This window comes from Pseudonaja textilis, chromosome 2 (assembly GCF_049901715.1).
Source record: "Pseudonaja textilis isolate UNSWEBS1 chromosome 2, rPseTex1.2, whole genome shotgun sequence".
Lineage (NCBI taxonomy): Eukaryota > Metazoa > Chordata > Lepidosauria > Squamata > Elapidae > Pseudonaja > Pseudonaja textilis.
Window position 1 is genome coordinate 156924250 of NC_141991.1, and position 20480 is coordinate 156944729.

The window sequence follows — 20480 nt, forward strand, 5'->3', positions numbered from 1 at the left end:
CTGTTACATACAGTGAGCTCTGGTGCTTCGGTCATTTGATATGAGAATTCCAAGGTCCTTGATCTTGATCTTGCTTGTATCCCTCTGTTAATGCAACTTAGGATTGCATTGGCTTTTGGGGCTGCCACTGCTCATATTTAGCTCATATTTAATTGGTAGACTCAAGGTCCCTCTGACAGTTACTGCTATTGACTGGAGAGAGAGCGCAGACAGGAGGCAGTGAGCGCAGAGGGACTGAAGTCCCAGTTGAAAGGGAAGTACAAGAATATAACCAAATCATCAGCAAATGCCCTCAGTTTATTAATTTCCTTCTTATTCCTGTTATTTTCCTGCCTGATATCTCCGTTCAAAATTTCCAACACCAAAATAAACAACAAAGGAGAAAAGGGACATCCTTTTCTCATACCCTTTTGAATTTTACATGAATTAGTTAAATCACCATTAATAATAATTTTTGCTTGCTGTGATATTTAAACAGCTTTGACCCCTTGAATAAAATTCTCTCTAAAGTCCATTTCTTCCAGCATTTTAAACATAAAAACCCAATTTAGATTGTCAAAGGCCTTCTCTGCATCTAAGAATATTGGAGCTGCCTGATTCTCATTATGGTATTGTAAATACTTAGTAATAATCAAAACAGTCCTCACATTATTCCTTAACTGCCTTTTTGACAGAAAGCCAGATTGGTCTTCGTGAATATATGCCTGTAAAATCTTTTTAATTTTTTCTGCCAAAACTGCAGCAAAGAGTTTATAGTCCTTGTTTAATAATGAGATTGTAATTCTTTACTTTTGAAGCATCTTGACCTTCCTTCAGAAGCAACACAATATTGGCTTCTTTCCATGATTGAGGTGTCTTTCCCCCTCTAATATATCATTCATTATATCCTTTAGTGGCTGAAGAAGTTCATCTTTGAAGCATTTATAATATTGGCTTGTAAGGCCATCTGGACCTGAGGCTTTACCTGATTTCATTTTTTAAATGGCTTCTGATATTTCAAAGACAGTTACTGGGGCATTCATAAGTTGTCTCTGAGTTTGTGAAAGTTTAGGCAACCATTCATCTATTTTAGACATATAAAACTCCTGCTTTTTATACAAATTGGAATAAAATTATGAAAAGACTTCAATAAGTTCATTGTCTATTATTACATTATTGCCTTCAAAGATTTTTTTGATCATTCTCTTTTCCCTTTCCTTTCTTAATTTATATGCCAACCATCTTCCTGGTTTATTTGCAAACTCAAAAGTGTCTTTGCTTCACATAATTCAGTTTTGTTTCTATTTTTTGAACCATTAACATAGACAAAATGCAAAATTTTAGAGTCCATAGGTGTCATTTGCAATTCAATTTCTTTCTGTCTAATTTTATCCAATATCTTTTGCATCTTTTCCTGGTGCCATTGTATAAATTTTTAAACAACCACCCGATTGATTTTAGTCATTCAAATATAATAACCAAAAATCCAAAGATCACCAAATAATCCAAATACACGCAAGCTGTTTCTTTTTTGCTCTTTTTTTTCACTTTCTCTTCCTCGGGTTACTATTTAGTTGCAAAGTTTCAGTTAAAATGTATCTTTTAGAAGTCTTGTTGAAGTTTTACTTTAGATTCTTTTTAATTCCAGGCAGTCTCCTCCCTCTTCCAGATCCTGCCCTTATTCTTTTTCTCTCCCTTCCTGCTTGTGAAAAAGAAAGTTTTTAATGTCCAGAAATCTTTATTATCCCTTTGGCATTTTGTTTTATTTTCAGCTTAATTGCCTATTGATGTCAAAGCGGATTTTTCCGATTTCTTATTTAAGTCTCTTAGTTGTCAGTATAGGGAAGGTGAGAGAATTAAAAAAAAAAAGCCAAACCTTTCCCTTTTCACTTTCCTTTGCTGCTTCCAACTCTTCTTTGGGAGTGATGTTATTTTTTGTAAGTTTAAATTCCAGGATACCTTGGTTGTTGCTTTTACAATTTAACCCGGTCAGCCAAAAGTTTCACTTCTTCCTCCTGCACATTCTTTTCCGGTTGAGTTCTTCTTTGTGGTGGCCATTTCTGACCACCGCTACAACCGCCTTCGGGAAAGGGAGTAATGGCCAGCTGAGGAGGAGAGATGTGGCTCTCCTTGACCCTGCTGGCGGTCTCCCCCCTCTTCACCACCTCTATGGGGTGGCTTAGCCCCGAAACTAGCCGGCTCGGGGCGCTCCAGCGGCGAGTCCAGACAGAAACCATGCACGATCGCGGAATTCTGTCTGTCGCCGAAGCCCTTCAAACTGGAAGTCCACTCCTGATTGCCTTTATTACCCATGATTACCATTATTATTTAAGATTACTCATCATAACTCAATCACATGAATCATGGTTAATGCATATATCTTAACCTCACAACATTTTAAATATACCGTGTGTATAATTATGATACAGAGTTTATTCCGATGAAGGGGAATGCCATTCTTCAGATTGTTGTGGCTTCGGTTCAAACGTGTGTGTTGCGTAGTCACGACATGCGTCCCCCTCTACCAGGAACCAGTCTATAAAACAATATACATCATATCACTACTTATTTCTCTACTTGTGGCCCAGGTTTATCAGGATATTTGGTATGGAATTGCCTTGTCAGTCTATTTGCAAACATATCTGATACTTTCACCCATGTTGCCTCTGTTTCAGGGTACCCTTTCCATCTCACTAAGTATTGTAACACTTTTCTACATATCCAGGAATCTAGGATTTTGTCAATTTTAGCATGTGTCACATCTTTAGTTAGTACAGATTCCTCAAGTTGAGGTATATTAATGTGTTCTACAGGCTTCAGTAAACTAGCATGAAACACAGGATGTATTTGATGTAACTGTGGTGGTAGTTTAAGTTTTACAGTTACAGGGTTTATCACTTTCATGATTTGGAAAGGTCCAATATATTTTGGTCCTAATTTTCAACTATTTAGGTGTAATTTTATATATTTAGTTGATAAATAAACATAGTCTCCAGGTTGGAATGTTTTATACTCTTTTCTGTCTTGTCTGCTTGTTGTTTGTATTCTAGTGCTGTTTTATTGAGAGTCTTTTTACTTTATCCCAACTATTCTGTACTTTTTTTGACCACATTTGGACACTCATAGGTTGTTGATCATCACATTGTAAATCAGGGATTGGCACAAATTCTATCCCATTTACTACTTGGAATGGGCTATATCCTGTGCTTTCATGTATGGCATTGTAATATGCTACTTCAGCAAATGGAATTAAATCAGTCCATTCTCGCTGTTGATAAGAGATGTATGATCTTAAATACCTCTCAATCATCGCATTAGCTCTTTCAGAAGCACCATTAATGCTGGGATGGTATGCAGAGCTAAGACCTTGAGAGGATTCTAAAAGACGTACAAATGCTCTCCAGAATTGTGTCGTGAATTGCACACCCCTATCCGAAATTATCCTCCTGGGTGTGCCATGTAGTCTATATACATGTTTTATAAATAAGTTTGCTAACTTTTTTGCCGAAGGTAATCCTTTACATGGTATGAAGTGAGCTTGTTTTGAAAATAAGTCTATGATAGTCCATATTACTGTGTATCCATTACTGCTGGGTAACTCTACAATAAAGTCCATGGCTATGTCTTGCCAAGGCCTGTTTGGATCTGATACAGTTTGTAATAGTCCTAAAGGTTTTCCAACTCGAGGTTTCGCACAAACGTGGCATTCTTTATTGTATTGTTCAATTTCTGATCTCATATGTGGCCACCAAAACTGCCGCCTTACCAAATGTAGTGTTTTTAAAAATCCAGTGTCCAGCCTGCCTTACATCATGACATTGGGATAATATCTTTTTCCTATATCTCGACGGAACATATATTTTATCCCCTTTCCAATACAACCCATCTTTATATAAACAGGCAGTATTATTGGTTTTTATCCATACATCCATTCTTGTAGCCTCTTGTAATTCCTTTTTGGTTATCTCTTTTGTGGTTAATACCTGAATTTGTTCAATTGGCATTCCCACAGAGATCATGGGCTGAATAACTTCATCTCTAAGTGCATTGTATTGAGGTAGTCTAGATAGTGCATCCACCATGAAGTTTTTACCTCCTGGAACATATTGCAATTGGAAATCAAAACGTTTAAAATACAAAGCCCATCTTACTTATTTAGGGGATAGTTTTCTTGGTTTCTGTAATGTTTGCAAATTTTAATGATCTGTCCAAACTTCGAATTTTTCTTTTAACCCTTCTAATAGGTGTCTCCATGTACTAAGTGCCCATTTTATGGCAAAAGCCTCCTTTTCCCAAATAGCCCACCATTGTTCTGTGCTTGTAAATTTTTGTGATGTATATGCACATGGCTGTAATTGTCCATCTAGGTTAAACTGTAATAGGACAGCTCCCACAGCCACATGACTTGCATCAGCTTGGGCTACAAAACTTTTAGTTGTATCAGGATGTTTTAAAATGGGCTCTTGTGCAAATAAGACTTTTAAGTTATCAAACACTTGCTGACATTCCTGTGACCACACCATGGGTTGACTAGGTCTGGGTTTTTGGCACTTGATGTTTAGTTTTTAACAATTCTGTTAGTGGTAAAGCAATTTGTGCGAATTTGGGAATAAACTGCCAATAAAAGTTCACAAATCCTAGAAAACTTTGTAATTGCTTTTGTGCTTTTGGTTCTTTCCAATCAACTATGGCTCTGACTTTATTGGGATCCATTTCCATTTCTTTATTGGATATTCTGTACTCCAAATAATCCAGCGACGTACAGTGAAACTCGCACTTCAAAAGTTTCACATATAACTTGGTGTCAAGTAATTTTTTCAGAACTTTTCTTACTAAGGTCACATGCTCCTCCATCGTTTTGGTATAAATCAAGATATCACCAAATATACTAAAGTGCCATGATATAAATGTTCCTGTAATACTTCATTTATAAGTTGCATAAAGACAGCGGGTGCCCCTTGCAACCCAAATGGCATAAAGTTAAACTGGAAACTTCCAAGGGGGCAATTAAAAGTAGTTTTCCATTGATTCCCCCTCTCGAATTCGAACTTGATAGTAGGCTTCTCATAAGTCCAATTTCATAAAATACTTGCCAGTTGCTAACGTTGCTAACAAATCATTGATTAGTGGTAAGGGATATATATTGTCTACACAAATAGCATTGAGTCCGGTTTGGGAAGATCTTCCACTGATAACTGTAATTCATCAACCACTTTCTTACTAATTAAACATCTAGTACATCCAGTGTCGATCAATGCTCCATATTGACCCCTCAATTTTCTGTTTAGATTCTCCAATACTACTGGTATAACAAATGGTCTCACAGGATTACTCACCAAATCATCCTCATCTGGACTGTCCTCTCTGCTATTGTATAGCCCCGAGACTACCTGGGTAGTTGTTTGCCATCAGGTGTTTTCTTGTCACGTCTACTTGTCATTACTTCCATATTCAGTTTTTGTGACGCCCCTGAGATCTTTCAGAGGTAACTGTTTCATACTACGGGGCATCCCACTACTTGGTACCTTACTACCTGTGGCACCAGGAATACATGCCACCTGTTTTCTAACATCTGTTTCTAAAGATGGACACTCCATTGCCCTATGTCCCAGACCTTGGCATAGGAAACACCTTATTGGCCCCATTCCTCTACCACTACCTTTAGCCTCTTCTCCCGCCTTACCCCATGCTGCTAATGCTCCTATTTATTGTCTTTTGGGTCCTCCAAACATAGGACGGTACTCCTTCAGTCTCACATCTAACTCCACAACTGTTTTATACCATTCCCCCAGTTTCTGGGGGACCCATCTATAAAGACAAGCCTGCCTCAATCCTTTGTCTAAACCAGACCTAAACTCCCTAATCAATAGTCTTTCCAGCCAAGTGCACAACCCAGTTGCCAACTTCCGAAACTCTCTGACATATTCCACAGCAGGCCTCCCATCCTGCTTTAATGACATTAATGCTTCTTCATATTGATGTATCCTCAACCTATCTTCAAATTGAACTCTGAGTTCATCCAAAAACAAACCAACATCAAGTCATTCCTTTGCATGCACTCTGTGCAACTCTGCTGCCCAATCGGGAGCATCACTGTTAATACTGTAATTATTGTGACTATAATAGACCACTGAGAAGGGTAGCAATTTGAATATAATTCTAGGTGGTTCACAATTTGACTTAAAAATAATGCTAACCTATCAGGGTTCCATCAAAGGAAGTGTTTATAGAAGGTGGACCCCAAACCATTCTTTGGGGCCAATATCCAGACATGCCTGACGGACCCCAGGACAGAATTTTTTGTCTATTTCCCATCTGCACATCCCTAAATTTAGCCCTGGAACCTGGAAGTAGTTTAGAGGTTTTACGCTGAGTTCCTGAAACCCCTACTATATCTGCTAGTGATTCATCTACTTCCGTAGAAAATGCTCCCTGTGACCACCCACTCATATCCCTGCTATCTCTGGCACTTGAACTAAAGAAAGATGTGCCTTCTGTTCTAAGTCCCCTCCCTGGACTGTCCCAAACTGTCCGGAGAGTAGAATCATGAATGCTTAATTCACCATACTTGACACGGAGCAATTCCAATGTACTGGCATTTAAATTAGCGGTAGAAGTACTCCACTCAGTCCTCGTCAGCAATCCATCATTACCTCCATTTTTCAAATGTCCCGGAGGGCAGTGGCATAAAAGTGGGAGGCTTCCCTTGTGAAACCTTCCTCGTCATATTGTCCCTCAACTCCAATCCTGATTTCTGTTCCTTCCAGATTTTCGGCCGTACCATGGGCTGAGAATCTTCTTCACATCTTGCGTTATCTGTTTGTCCACGTTCCACACCACATTATTGTCCAATTATCATCCAGGTCATGGATGAGAATCTCCATAACATTTAGCTATGCAGTTTGGGATGAACACCCTTTGAATGGTGCGGGAATATGAACAGATTTCCAGAAAACATTGCAGACAACAGGAACCAGTTGCACTTCAATTTGGGATGTAGAGAACACAAACACATCCCCAACAGTCTGTGTCTGTGTTCAACAGTGGACACAGTGCAGAAAACATCCTGTAAAAAGCACAGTTCCACAACACAGTCTTTTTGCACTACTAAGGTGACCCTGAGGACACAGGTCTGACCTCCAAGTGACCTCAACAACTCTCTAAAAGAGTGCAAATGACCAGCTGTCTGCCAGGAATATAAATCCTTCCATTCCCTACCACCCAGTCAGAGTTGAAGAAACGTCTTGGATGAGAAGCGAAACATCTTCAAAGAAAAACAAGGAAGTCCAGTTGCCTTTTGCAAAAGCACCTTTGAGACAACCATGACCTAGATGTCTGATAATCTCTGTAGATACTAGGAGATTTTCTGACTCTGCACTTAAACTGCTATGCTTCCTTGAATCAGAACTAAACAGTATCCATATATAGTTACAATTATCCTTTTTGTTCCACTTATGGTATATGTTTGTGTGTGTTGGCATATGATATATTTAGAAATGGTGCCTCTCGAGGAAGGAATAACTTATTGTTGGAATAAAATTTAAAATATTAAATCTTCATAGAGTTCTGACACAAGGAAACGATGATTATATCATTTGTCTAGAAAAAAAAGTCAGGTAAACTAGAAGTAGGACGAAGCACCCTAATGGGTTGCAGGGAACAGTTAGTCTTTCAGTCACTGGGTGCTTTGCAACTAGCCATGCACATGGTTAAGCCTTCTGTTGCAGTCATAGTTGCCAAAAACACATTCACAAAATTACCAATGCTCCCACAAATCAAGAAAATAGGGAACTTCTTGTATAAACATGGAAACATATCCTCATAAAATTGCTAAGGGCCATTGGTCTCTGGTGGGTTTTAGAGCTCTGACAGACAGGTAGAATCAATTTTGCTCAAGCCACAGTTTGGAGCCTTCAAAGAGACCCTGGGTTTGCCCACTTTCTTTCTTAATCACTTTCCCTGTAAATAGCTTGTAAATTGCTTTGAATATTTTTATTTTTATTTTTATTGGTTTTTAAGACAAACATAGACAAAACAAACATCAAGCCATCTTCCATATACATACATACAGTGTGTCGGTTGGTTTACAAATTGTTTTGTGCTTCTATTTCATAGTCTTCAATTACAATTACATTGTATATATTCTCATATTTTCAATCAAATATTAAATACATTAATATCATTGTTAATCAATCATTTGACTATACTTTTATTCATTCATGTTTTAGGAAATAATCCATATTTTACTTAATCTGTTTTATGACAGTTCATATTATCATCTCAAATCTATCCTAAAATCATTTTGTAGATATAATAAGAAAATAATACATCTTTAGATATTTATTATTTTCTAAGAATATACATATTTCATTACCATGTTTTATTGTCTAACCATTGATAGAATAGATCCCAAATTTTATAAAATTGTTTATCATCTTGTTCTCTGATTTCAAATGTCAATCTACTCATTTCAGTACATTCCAATATTTTCTTAATGATTTCCTCCTGTAATGATATTTTCTCATTTTTCCAGTTTTTGGCAAATACAATCCTAGCCGCTGTTAATACATTTACAATTAGGTATTTCAAGTCTTTACTATATATTTCAGGTAAAATTCCCAATAAAAATATCTCTGGTTTCAAGTCTATATGCTTTTTTGTCATTTTTATCAACCATGTGTAGATTTTAGTCCAATATTTTTTAGCATCCGCACAAGTCCACCACATATGGTAATATGAGCCAGGTGTCTGATGACATTTCCAACATTCAGATTTGTTCTTGAACATTCTTGCTATTCTTGTTAGGGGAAAATGCCACCTGTAAAACATCTTATACAAATTCTGTTGACATTGTAATTTTATAATTTTGGGAGCACAATTTTTGCCATTTCTCTAAATCAATCCCATATCCAAAATTCTTCCCCCAAGCAATCATTGTTTCTTTAACTTGTTGTTCTAGCTTAATTTCTAATAAATATCCATACAATTTTTTAATCACCTTTTCATCAGTACCTGTCAAAATCTTATCTAAGTCAGTTTATCATAGAAACCTTCTGTTTTAGAACCTTTATCATACCTTGAATGTATTTGCGCATATGAAAACCAATTCATCTTTATAGCTTGTTCCTCTAATTTTTGCATAGATTTAAGTTCACCCTTTTCATTCAATATTTCATCATATCTAACTGTTTGTTCCTTTTTATATATTATAGGATAAGAAAATGCTTCAATAGTCGATAGCCAGACTGGAATTTTCAAATAACACTGTCTTTTAGTCTTCTCCCAGTTTAACCACAGAGACTCCCATATATAATGTCTTCTAAAAAAGCCCTGTGTTTTAGTTCCTTTATACCATAGAAAAGCATGCCACCCCAACAACAGATCATGTCCTTCTAATGCCAACAATCTAGTATTTCTTATTGTTATCCATTCCTTAACCCACATCAAATTTGTAGCTTGGTAATACAACTCCCAATTAGGCAAACCAAATCCTCCTCTTATTCTGGCATCTTGCAAAAGTTTTAACTTTATTCTCACTTTCTTACCTTGCCATATATATTTCAACACAATTTTATTTAAATCTTCAAAATAATCTTTTCCAAGCCTAGTTGGAATTGTTTGGAACAAATATAAAATTCTGGGTAATATATTCATCTTTTCCTGGAAAATTGTTGTGAACTAGAGAAAAACATGAAAAGAGGAGACTTTGAAACTTGGTTACTAAAGGCAAGCAGAAAGAAGTAAAGAAATCTAATGAAAGCAGACAATTCACCAGTACAGGATGAAAAAGAAGTATATCTCTAGAAGAATTCAAGGATATTTGGCAACAATGTACCCAAAACATTGTACCCAAATCTTTTCAGATTATCCATTACTATAAAAATGGGTTGTTTAACTAAAATTTGGCTGTTTTGGATGTAGATTTAAAGTTGACAGAATACAAGAATAATATAAGTAAAGGTGTTATACATGTTTTACAAATGAAACTGGTGGATGTTTTAATAACTAAAAAGGTCACACAAATAATACATTAGAAGAGTAACTTGCATGTTGGATTTCATCTCAGAAGAGCAACCTGGACAAACTTTGTATTTTGGACTTACAAAGTATTCTAGTCAACTAAAGTTCCTGTGAAAAGATAGAGAATGAAAAGAAATCAGCTTCTGAGATACTATTTAAAAGGAATAAACATCATGACTTCTAAAAATAAAAAGATTTATAAAGTTGGCTTCTTTGACCAAGGTTAAAATGTATACAATTTGTTTTTTCTAGCAGCTTTTGATGGATTTTTCTTGTTCATAGTTGAGTGTGAGGCTTTAAAAATTTGTTTGTATAGTATATAACATATTGGAATAATAAGTTTATAATAAGTTTATTTCTATATTTTTAGAGAAACCAGTAAGCTAAGATGTTAAAATGAAGCAAAGTATTAGTTAGACTTGTGAGGAGATAAAGATAAGATTAAAAGATAAGAAATTAATTATTTGATTGAATTAAATTTCAATATATTGTTTTGGGTGGCTCAGAATGAAATCTTTTCTGATTAACTCTGAATGATGAAACTTTAACAATTTATTGATATAAGATACAGGAATAGGATATTTTGTATTTTGAGAAAATAAGTTACTCTTTAAAGTAAATGAAAATAACATAAACTTGGTTTATTTCTTTAAGGTTAAAATATATATGTTGTTATTTTTGATAGCTTGTGTTATGTATTGAATACATATATAGTTGTGTTAAGCCCTGCTAAAGTGAAACTAACCTTTAGATGACTCTAACTGTTAACTCCAACTGTTTTGGAGGGAAACTTAGAACATTCATATTTGGATGGGCTTTTTCAAGTATTATGATTTATTAAGGCCCTGTGGGCCTAGAGTATAAATTACAGGCATTTGCCTGCTATTCCTCAGTTCCAGTTTTGAGTGAATAAATGCTGTTATAGTTATGCTGATCTGCTTTTTTCCTATTGAAGCCCACTACACAATAGCGGCAACAAAGATGGGATGCTGCAGACAAGAGAGCTGCTGCTAAGAGATTGAAAGCACTGGGTGATAGGCTGGGTAACGAGCCCTGGTGGGACCATGATCCCTGCCCTGCCTGCCAGTAAGACACACTGGAGGCACAGACATACCTGAGAGATCCGTCCCCAGGACTCCTAAGTGCAGCCCAGCTCCTACTGCAACAGTACAGACATTAACCAGCAGCCCAAGGGGAAATGGCCCTCAGGACAGAACAGAGTTGAATACTGCTCAGGAAGGCGTAACATCCAACACATAGGGGCCCCATGCCCCATCAAAGAAAAAAATAAGACTCCAACTAAAACTGCAAGGGGTCCCATGCTCCACGGAGTTAGATTCTGGATTGCCCCTGTCCATTATCTCCTCCATGACTTTTGACCACATTTGCAAATGTAGCTGATGGCAGGTCCCACTTAAATCATTGGGCTTAGTGCTAAGGGACTTCCAGGGTCACCGTAAGGGGCAAGGCTACCATTGGAGTATAATTTAGAGAGTTCGAGGGTCCCCTCAGCATAGTGGTCATAGAAGGGCCACACATCAGCCTCATAGGTCTGGACTGGTTCGAGGCCATGGGCATCAGGGTGACGGGCATCCATCGAACCCAAATAGCCGATCTAGCAGTGGTATGCCAATAATATGCTGACGTATTCAGCACCGAGCTGGGACAATAAAGGGGCACCCATTTCACTCAACCTCAATCCAGCAGTAACTCCAATACAATTAAAACTGTGCAGGGTCCCCTTTGCATTGAAGTCTAAAATTGATGCAGAACTAGACAAGTTGGTATAGTGTTCCAACCTGTGGACTGTAGCCAGTGGGAGACTCCAATAGTGACCTCAGTTAAGCCTAATGAGGGATGTTTGCATTTGTACAGACTACAAATGCACCATAAACAAGGCATACAGCAGCATGGTTACTCTATACCAGTGGTAAGCCACATCCTCACCTCGCTCCAGAATCTTTGCTAAGCTAGATCTCACCCAGGCCTACCAGCAGCTACCAGTAGATGATGCTACCGCAGAAGCACAAACAATAGTCACACACAGAAGTGCATTTCAAGTGCACCAGTTGAAGTTTGGGGTAAGCACCAGGATTGTTCCAAAGCATTATGGACCGAACACTAAAGAACATTCCTGGCATCTGCCTGTACTTTGATGACATCCTGATCATGGGGGAATGAGCAGCAGTCCTGACAGAACATCTCCGCACAGTACTCCAACGTTTCTGCGAGGCAGGCCTAAAACTCAAGAAGGAAAAGTGCCAGATCGACGTGGAATCCACAGAATTCCTGGGTTTCCACATCAACACTGCTGGAATCCACCCATCTGAAGCAAAGCTAAAGACAATTCAGCAAACCCCCACACCAAAATCCAAGGGGGAGCTTCAAGCATTCCTGGAATTGCTCAATTTTTACCACTCCTTCTTGCTTCTGGTCAGGGCTTCACCTCCATATCAGAACTGCCTCACAACTAGTCTCTGATCCTCTCCTTAGTGGAGTGGATTGAACAATTGCAATGCACTTGGCCAGTCATATGTAACGGGACGAGGCACATCAAGCCCATAAGAAGCATATCAAAATTGTACTTTGCTTGCTGAAGGGGGAAGTCATATCCCTTTTTTCTCTCTGCAGTTTTTTCTGTTTTGTATTTTTCTTACTTTGTGTTAATTTTTTATGTTTTCACTTTACAACTTCAATAAAAGTTTTTATTAAAAAAGTGTTTCTGTCATGAAATGTAGGATTATAAAGAACCATACTATACATTTTCTGATACTTTTTTGCAGGCTGCATGATTCAAGCTGCTGTTGCTGACATCAAAGTGACAGTTTTGAGGGCCTTCTTTCAACTCTGTTGTGTTATCCTCCTGCCTTATAAGAGCAAAATTCTTCTCTGACAGCAAGAAAAGTCAGCAGAAAACAAGGCCGGCAGCTGTTCAAGATGTAGCACAAGCCCAACACTCACTCTTTTTATCTGTCATGTGTGCTGTAAAAAGGTATTTGGGCCTCATCCATTCATCGTTTATTTAATTTGTATCTACCAGTCAAACATTCAATGATAAATCCTCCCTGCCCATGGCCTCTACCTGGTTATCCAGCTATAGTTCTGGCCTGCTCTCTTGAGGTAGTACTGTCCCCCTGGCAATACCCAAACTGTCTGAGGATCCTGATAAACAGATACCAGTGGTATCACAGGCCATCAAATGGTGTAAAGAGGAGGAACCAGGATCAGGCCCAGCTCCTGTCAAGAGCAACTCATGCTGTCTCTGATCATTGTCTCAATAAATCTCCCCCCCCCCCCAAAGAAAAAAGAGATAGGTAATGGCTGACAATTGGATCTCCTCAGATGTGGGCCTCCTCCAAAGATTATGTGAACAACATTTCTGTTACTGATCACTAGAGCAATTCAGAGGGTAGTTTTGTTCTATAAAATATTATCAGTTGGCTGCAAAAACACAGGAACTGGCAGTATCCAGCGAGGCCATGATGTCAGTATTACTTAATAGCCATACAATTGCATAGTATCTCATAAAGAACAAGTTACGTCCAATAAGTCAGAAGATTTGAACAATCTTAGTCAGCAAAGTTAGGAAGTTATTTGTTACATCAGCTGCTATTACATAAAGAATGGCAAGCAAGGGTGGCAAAGCATTGCTATTCAAACTACAAAGTAGGCTTTAGCTACTTAACATCAATCTTACACTTATGTGAAAGTTTTGTTAAAGATCAACTTTAAAAATGTACTGCAGTTTAGTAATTAAGAATTTTGGACTCAGCCCAAGGAGACTCAGGTTCAAATTGACTCAGCCATGAAGCTTAATGGTTGACCTTTGCCATCCACACTATCTTTCAGCCTAACTGCACACAGTTCTTTTAATAAAAAATTTGAAAAATTATGTATGTCTTATAAAAAAAATGACTTCACCTCCATGTGAACTGTAACAATTAGCAAGGCAAGGGAATGTGCGTTGGAAGGAATAGTTGGCACCTATTCCTTCCCTGTGCATTGCTCTAAGGATCAGATGATGTGATAGCTATATAATAACCAAAGGAGGGAGGATCAAAAAAGTCAAAACAGCATCTGGAACAATTTGATTCATGCCATGCCCATTTAGATACAAATGAAAGGATTAGGGTTTCATATAATTTTAATTGAAATAAAGATCCTTAATTTTCTTTTAAATGGTTAGGGAATTGTGAAATACGGACCTTGAAATTGGCATATAAGTCCCATCTTTTTTTTTCCTGGCTTTAAAAACAAATAAATGACTTTAACATTTGTTCCTCATCAATATTAATCTATTCAGTTTAGTTTTAATGAAATAATAAGACTGTTTAAACTTTAAAGTCAATCACTCTCAGCTATTTTAGTATTTTGATGTAGAAATGAAATAAACTGAAGTTATAATGTTTCTCTAGTTGATTTTAAACTTTCAGTACATTCAGTGTAATTAAACGTTTTACCCTTCCCAAATTCCTTTCTATACAGAAATTTTCTCACCTCCCAACCTTGTTTTTCTTGCACATTTGTACAAGGCATAAGATATCCATGGGCCAAATGGATATTTGGATGCAAGGAGCAGGGAGGATACTGTAAGTTAGCTTTGGAAAGACAACTTTGGCCCTTGTTCCTTACAAACATTCAGTAATGTATCTTATGATAAGAAAATTGCTATCTACCCAGAATCGTATTCATTTTATTTCCCCATTCATTGCATTTATGGGAGTCTAATCTGATTAATTGTGCTAAAGGAGTGGCAAAGTACAAGTTGTACTGAGTAGACCAAATGTGGCAAAGTACAATAACACTGAATAGACCAAATGTGGATTCTTCTTTTGCCTCCAGAAAAATCACTACCTTCACCTGGGGCCAGCAGAAGGCAATAAATACTTTCCCTGAGCAGGTGAATAGGAATTTGGAGAATGGGATTAAGGGTGCTTTTTTTTCTGACTATGGACAGAATGAGTTAATGAACATTTTATTACAATCCAGGACCAGGTCTCAGTTGAAACTAGAACAGATTGAGTTAAAACAACCAAATACAATTTTAAAATACAATAAAATCTCATTAGTTGTCAGTCATCTATTTATTTTATGGCTTGGGCTCACAATTTATCTACTGGCTAAATGATTTCAGAATGTTTAACTTTTAGGAAAAGGTATAAATGCTTTGATCTAAAAGGCCAGGTAGTTTATTTTTTAGTTTGGAGTTACGAATTAGTTGGGATGGAATTCTCTATAAAATCTACAACTCAGAAAGTCATCTTCTAAGAACTCAGTTTCATCAGAGGCATAGGGCTGTGAGAAGTTTTATGTCCAAATATATTTTATTCTTTATATCGTTTCCATCTTCCCTTAAAATATTAACAGAACTCACAATGGTCTGAAAATCAGTGTCTCCACTAGATAACTGACAGTGAAATTGAAATTAAGTTAATCAAATAAAAATAGCAAATGGAAGAAAATCCTTTAGTCAAATTTCCTCAAACCTCCAAATAAGTTACCCAGACCTGATCCACACATCAAAGGACAAGGTCTGCAAATACAGATTTAATTAAATTAGGTTTCTGAAAGGAACTGCATGATCATAAGAATACATACCTACACATGCACACACATACCCCTCAAGTGTCACCTCAGAATCAGCATGTAGATTGACACCCCCCTGCCACAAGCTCCCCCTATAAAAAACTGCTGCTGAACCAAATTTCTCTGCAGCCTGCTTCTAAATGCAAACTGTTTTGCTTTTAGGAATAAATATTCTTTCCTCACAGCTATCTGAATCTCGTTTTTATTTATTCTTGGATTGGAACCCCAAATTATTCTTCTGACAGGGACATCTTCCATGATTCTGGAGACAAAGAGTAATGTGAAAGTAGTGTGCCATGCTTTTTCTTCCCTGAAGTTGGCAAGAACTACATGCTGCAGGTGAAGTGTTAGAGGCAAATCTATCTAGCCTGATGAGGAATTCTGGATGAGACAGAGGAGGTGCTTGTGCAGGGACAACAGGAAGCCTCGCAGAAGGTAGAAATAAATTAGGCAAAGGTGGTAAGAGATAGAGGATCCTGACACAAAAAAATCAAATCTGCCAAGGCATCTCCAAATACATTCCAGAGCTATCTTGTTAATTTTAGATATCTAGATTTCAGTAAGGCATTTGATAATGATGACCACAGTTTTCTTCTTGATAAAGTGAAACTATCTGAGACCAATGATCTCATTGCCAGATGGCTTTGCAAAAGATGAATTATTGTACCCAGTGTGTGGTTTTTAATCTAGGTCTTCACAGAAAGAGTTACGCAATTGGGTATCTCAGGTTTCTTGCCTTGTCCCAGTGCACTTCACCATTTTTATCACTGACTTAGAAAAAGGGATATAAGGGATGTGGAGTAAATTTGCAAATTATGTATTATCAGGGTGTGTTGCTAATATACCAGAAGACAGGCTCAAGGTTCAAAAGCTTTTTAGCATGGGCCTTTCCCAACAAAATGCAGTTCACCGCTGAGAAATATATGGTATAGCTTTTAATTAGGCAAAATCAAATATACAGGTATAACATAACTGGTTCAGAAGTAGAATTTGTGAGAAGAATCTGAGCACAATTTAAGAATCAGCCAATATGCTGAAACTGCCAAATAGCCAATAAAATTTTAAGCTGCATCAAAGTATAATGTTGAGATCACAGGAAATAATAATTCCACTTTCTGCTACATCTGGTGTCTAGTTTCAGTCACAATACTAGATACAATACAAGTACAATACTGAAGAACTGGAAATAATGCAGAGAAGAACAACAAAGTTATTTAGCGGTTTTAGTATATTTCACCTAAAAAGAGGAGGCTAAGGTGAAATATAATAGCAATACTTGAAAGCTATCCCAGGGAAGAAGGTGTGAATGTATATTGTGTCATAGGGTCAGTGATTGACAAGTTTACAGAGAGAAATTAAAACTCAGATAGAGGAATTCCTTGACAGTGACAGCTATTAAGTAGCCTTCCTCCTGGAGATGTAAGTGCTCAATAACCAGAGGTTTTTAGGCAAAGATTGGACAGCGCTTTGTCTGAGATTCCTGCTCAGGGTAGGCGGATGGACTAGAAGAAGTTAAGGGTCCCTTCCAATTCTTTAAAATATCCCTTTCTGCTGATCAAATTGGGCACAAACTGTGAAGGAATAGAGACTTGACTGGGATTAGAGAAGGAATAACTGAACCATTAATGGAGGAGCTTCAGAAAAGATTACTCTGTTCTGTGAAAGAGCAAAAATTGAGAAAGAAACTCAGAATAATTCTGTGCCAGGATTATTTTTGAATGAGGTAGTGGGCAAGGAGAAGGAGGGGAAGACAAGTTGGTTATGCAGGGTTAATATGAGATAGATTACAAGTACTTTATTAATTACAATTTGCATTAAGTTTAAAAAATAGTTGTGTTTTTGAGATCATCTAGGATTGCCTGAAACATTTGAGTTCAGCACCTGTTAATCAATATTGAAGTCATTCCTGTTTCCCAAAGTAGTCACTCTGAGATCTGCAACAGAATGTCAGGAGGAGTGCTCTATCCTTGTTTTGACTCCTGATGTCAAATCTGTGACAATAGATTAGATGGGGGGAGGGAGGGAGACAACATCTGATTTGTACTTAGTGGTCATCAATAAAAGAAACATGAAAATTGCCTGCAATATATGACTTAAAAATTGATGCGATTTTAAATGTCAGGTCTGCTATCATTTATTTGGCACCTTGCTGGCATCCTGCCATCAAAGACTCGGAGAGAGGGGGGACATGGGGGTGGAGACAAATGGGCAATAAACCTGTATATGTATGTGGTGGGAAAAGGGGAGGGAAAAATGAAGAGCAGGGAAGCTCGGAACCAGTTTGTGACAGTACTCAAGGCTATGCACCCTGAGAAAGAATGTGGATTATGCCAAACTTCTCAGTGAAGAAAGACTGGTCATGGGGGAGGCTGGGATGAGGGAAAACATTTAGTAACTTTTTTTGTGTGGGAAACTTAATTCTAGCCTGACTCTGCTGCAACAAGTATCCTTTAGTAAAAGAACCTATCACTCAAAGGAGTTGAGGGTTTTTCTTTCCTAAGGGACCTACCTGGGGCAGGCTGACATTTGGCTAGAACTGCACTAGCAACCAACTCAGAGAGACACTTGTACAAAGTATGTCAGCTCGTGAGAATGACCAAGAGGATGTTGAAGTCTGGGTGGGATGCAATGTCTTTGGGACTATGTGGTAGAATAGACCTGCTTGAGTGGCTGAGCGAGGTGGAAGCCTGCAGTGACCAGCCGAGCCCCTGATGGTCACTGGGGGTAAGAAAGAAAGAAGACTGGGAAGAGAAGCCATTCAGAATAATGTTCACACACAGTAGCTGGGGGAGCTGCCAGAGTGAACCTCATGTGGAGGTAGAGGAGGGGATGACCCAGGGCAATGCAGATTGGGAAGACAAGATGCTGGACTACACCACTGAGTATCTACAGGGAGCTTTTGGAAACCTCAAGATGTAAAAAGTCCGGGCATGGAGGGCACTGCCAACTGCCCAACCAGTGCAAGCCCCCACTGATGATGGCACGTCTATGCCCAGCACTGCAGTTGCAGTGACACAACCCCAGTAGCTCAAAGGCAGAGTCCAGTTCCACAACTTGCTTCCACCCCAGGAGCCCTAGTTTGAGCTGTGCCACTGAGAAGGAGAGGTCACCAATCACCAACTCTCAGGGTGAAGTACAATGGAAACTCTAAGCAACTGGAGTTCTTCCAGGCCCAGGTCTGGACCTACATGCAGGAGTATGTGCCAGATATAACCACCAAGGGGGTGAAGGTGTGGTGCATAACCATGGCATTGGAGGGAACTGCAGCCAAGTGGATAGTCACCCTCCACAATGATGATGCCCCAGAACTCTGGAATTTCGACTGCTTCACTGATGCAAAGCCAGAACCCAAATCAAGACCATAAACCAGGGCCACCAGCCCATAGCTGCCTACACTGACATACTGGCTGACAGGCCACAAGACATGCTGATAGAGTGCTTCCAGGATGGGCTGAACAATGATGTTTACAACACTTGCATCTCCAGAGGTGTGCCCTCCCACTCTCCATTACATTCTGGCTGAGGAGGTTGAAACTGACATGGCTTGTTCAAGGAACCAGCCTGAGCAGATGTAGTGGAGATCCCCTCCAGAGAAAAAAGAAGCCCCGAAGTCACCAGCCTATGAACAGAGCCCATACCGACTGTTTTAAGGGTAGGAAAGAGTGGCACCAAGCTGCCAAGTGCTGAGCCACTTGTCCAACTCAGAAAACAATCCTGGAGCCCATCAAAAGACCAGAAAAGTGTTCTGGTTAGGCTCCCTCGGCGACGGACCAAAATCCACGATTGTTCACGGTTTCAGTTTGTACTCGCCACTGGAGGGTCCCGATTTACTTGTTTTGGGGCCAAAGCCACCCTGTAGAGGTGGCGAAGAAGGGGGAGACTGCCAGTTGGGTTGAGAGGAGCCACCTCTCCCCTCCTTGGCTAGGCATAAAGCTCCTCTCTGAAGGCGGTTGCAGCAGTGGTCAAAATGGCCACCCCAAAGAGGAAGATTTGACCAGACAAGATTGTGCAGGAGCTGAGAAGAAGAGGACAGCTTGGGTGACTGGGCTAAGCAGAATTAACATCTGAATACAAGGTACCCTGGAACTAAAATACTTAAGAACTTTTGAAAAATATTTTTAAAGTGGCACTCAAGAAGAAGGGGGAAAAAGATTTGACAGCTGGAAGTGACTTTGAACTTTGAGAGAAAAGTTAGAAGAAGAAATTAGTGAAAAGGATCTTGACACCAATAGGCATTTAAAGCTGAAATTGAAAGTGTCAAAGGGAAAATAAGGAGCTTTTGAAACTTAAAAGCCAGAAAAGGAGAAAAAGCGGAGGAAGGGAAAAAGGGGGTGGAACTTGGACATATTAAAGAGTGCCACCTGATGTTAAAAGAAATTAATGTGAACTTTTAAAAGATTTTTAAAGAATAATGAAGTAAATGAAACTTTGCTAAAATCAAAATAGAGCCCCCAGAAAGTGAAAGTGGAGCTTGGAACTTAGTAACAAAGAAAGAAGTAAGAAGAAACTATTCTGGAACTGTTTGATGATTTTGGAAACTGGACATTGGATTATTAGAGGATATAATTGAAATTAACTCTAGGAAGTAATTTTATAGAATTTAGTTGTCTAAAAATACTGGGAAGTTGTTGAAAGATGGCAGAACTTTATCTGGAACTGAAACTGGAATTAGAAACATGAAAGAATAGCTGCAAGAGAAAGGAGAATCATTTGGCTTTGTTCTGCAATCTCTAGAAATGGCGGTCTTGGAGTATGAAGATCAGCAAAAAGTTTCAGAGGAAGAAGACTTGAATAAAGGAGAGACCATCTTTAACAAAAAATTGGGACAACGAGGTTTGAAATTCAAAGAGGGGGAAAAGGGACTTAAAAATTGGAGATTAGAGAAGGTAATTAGA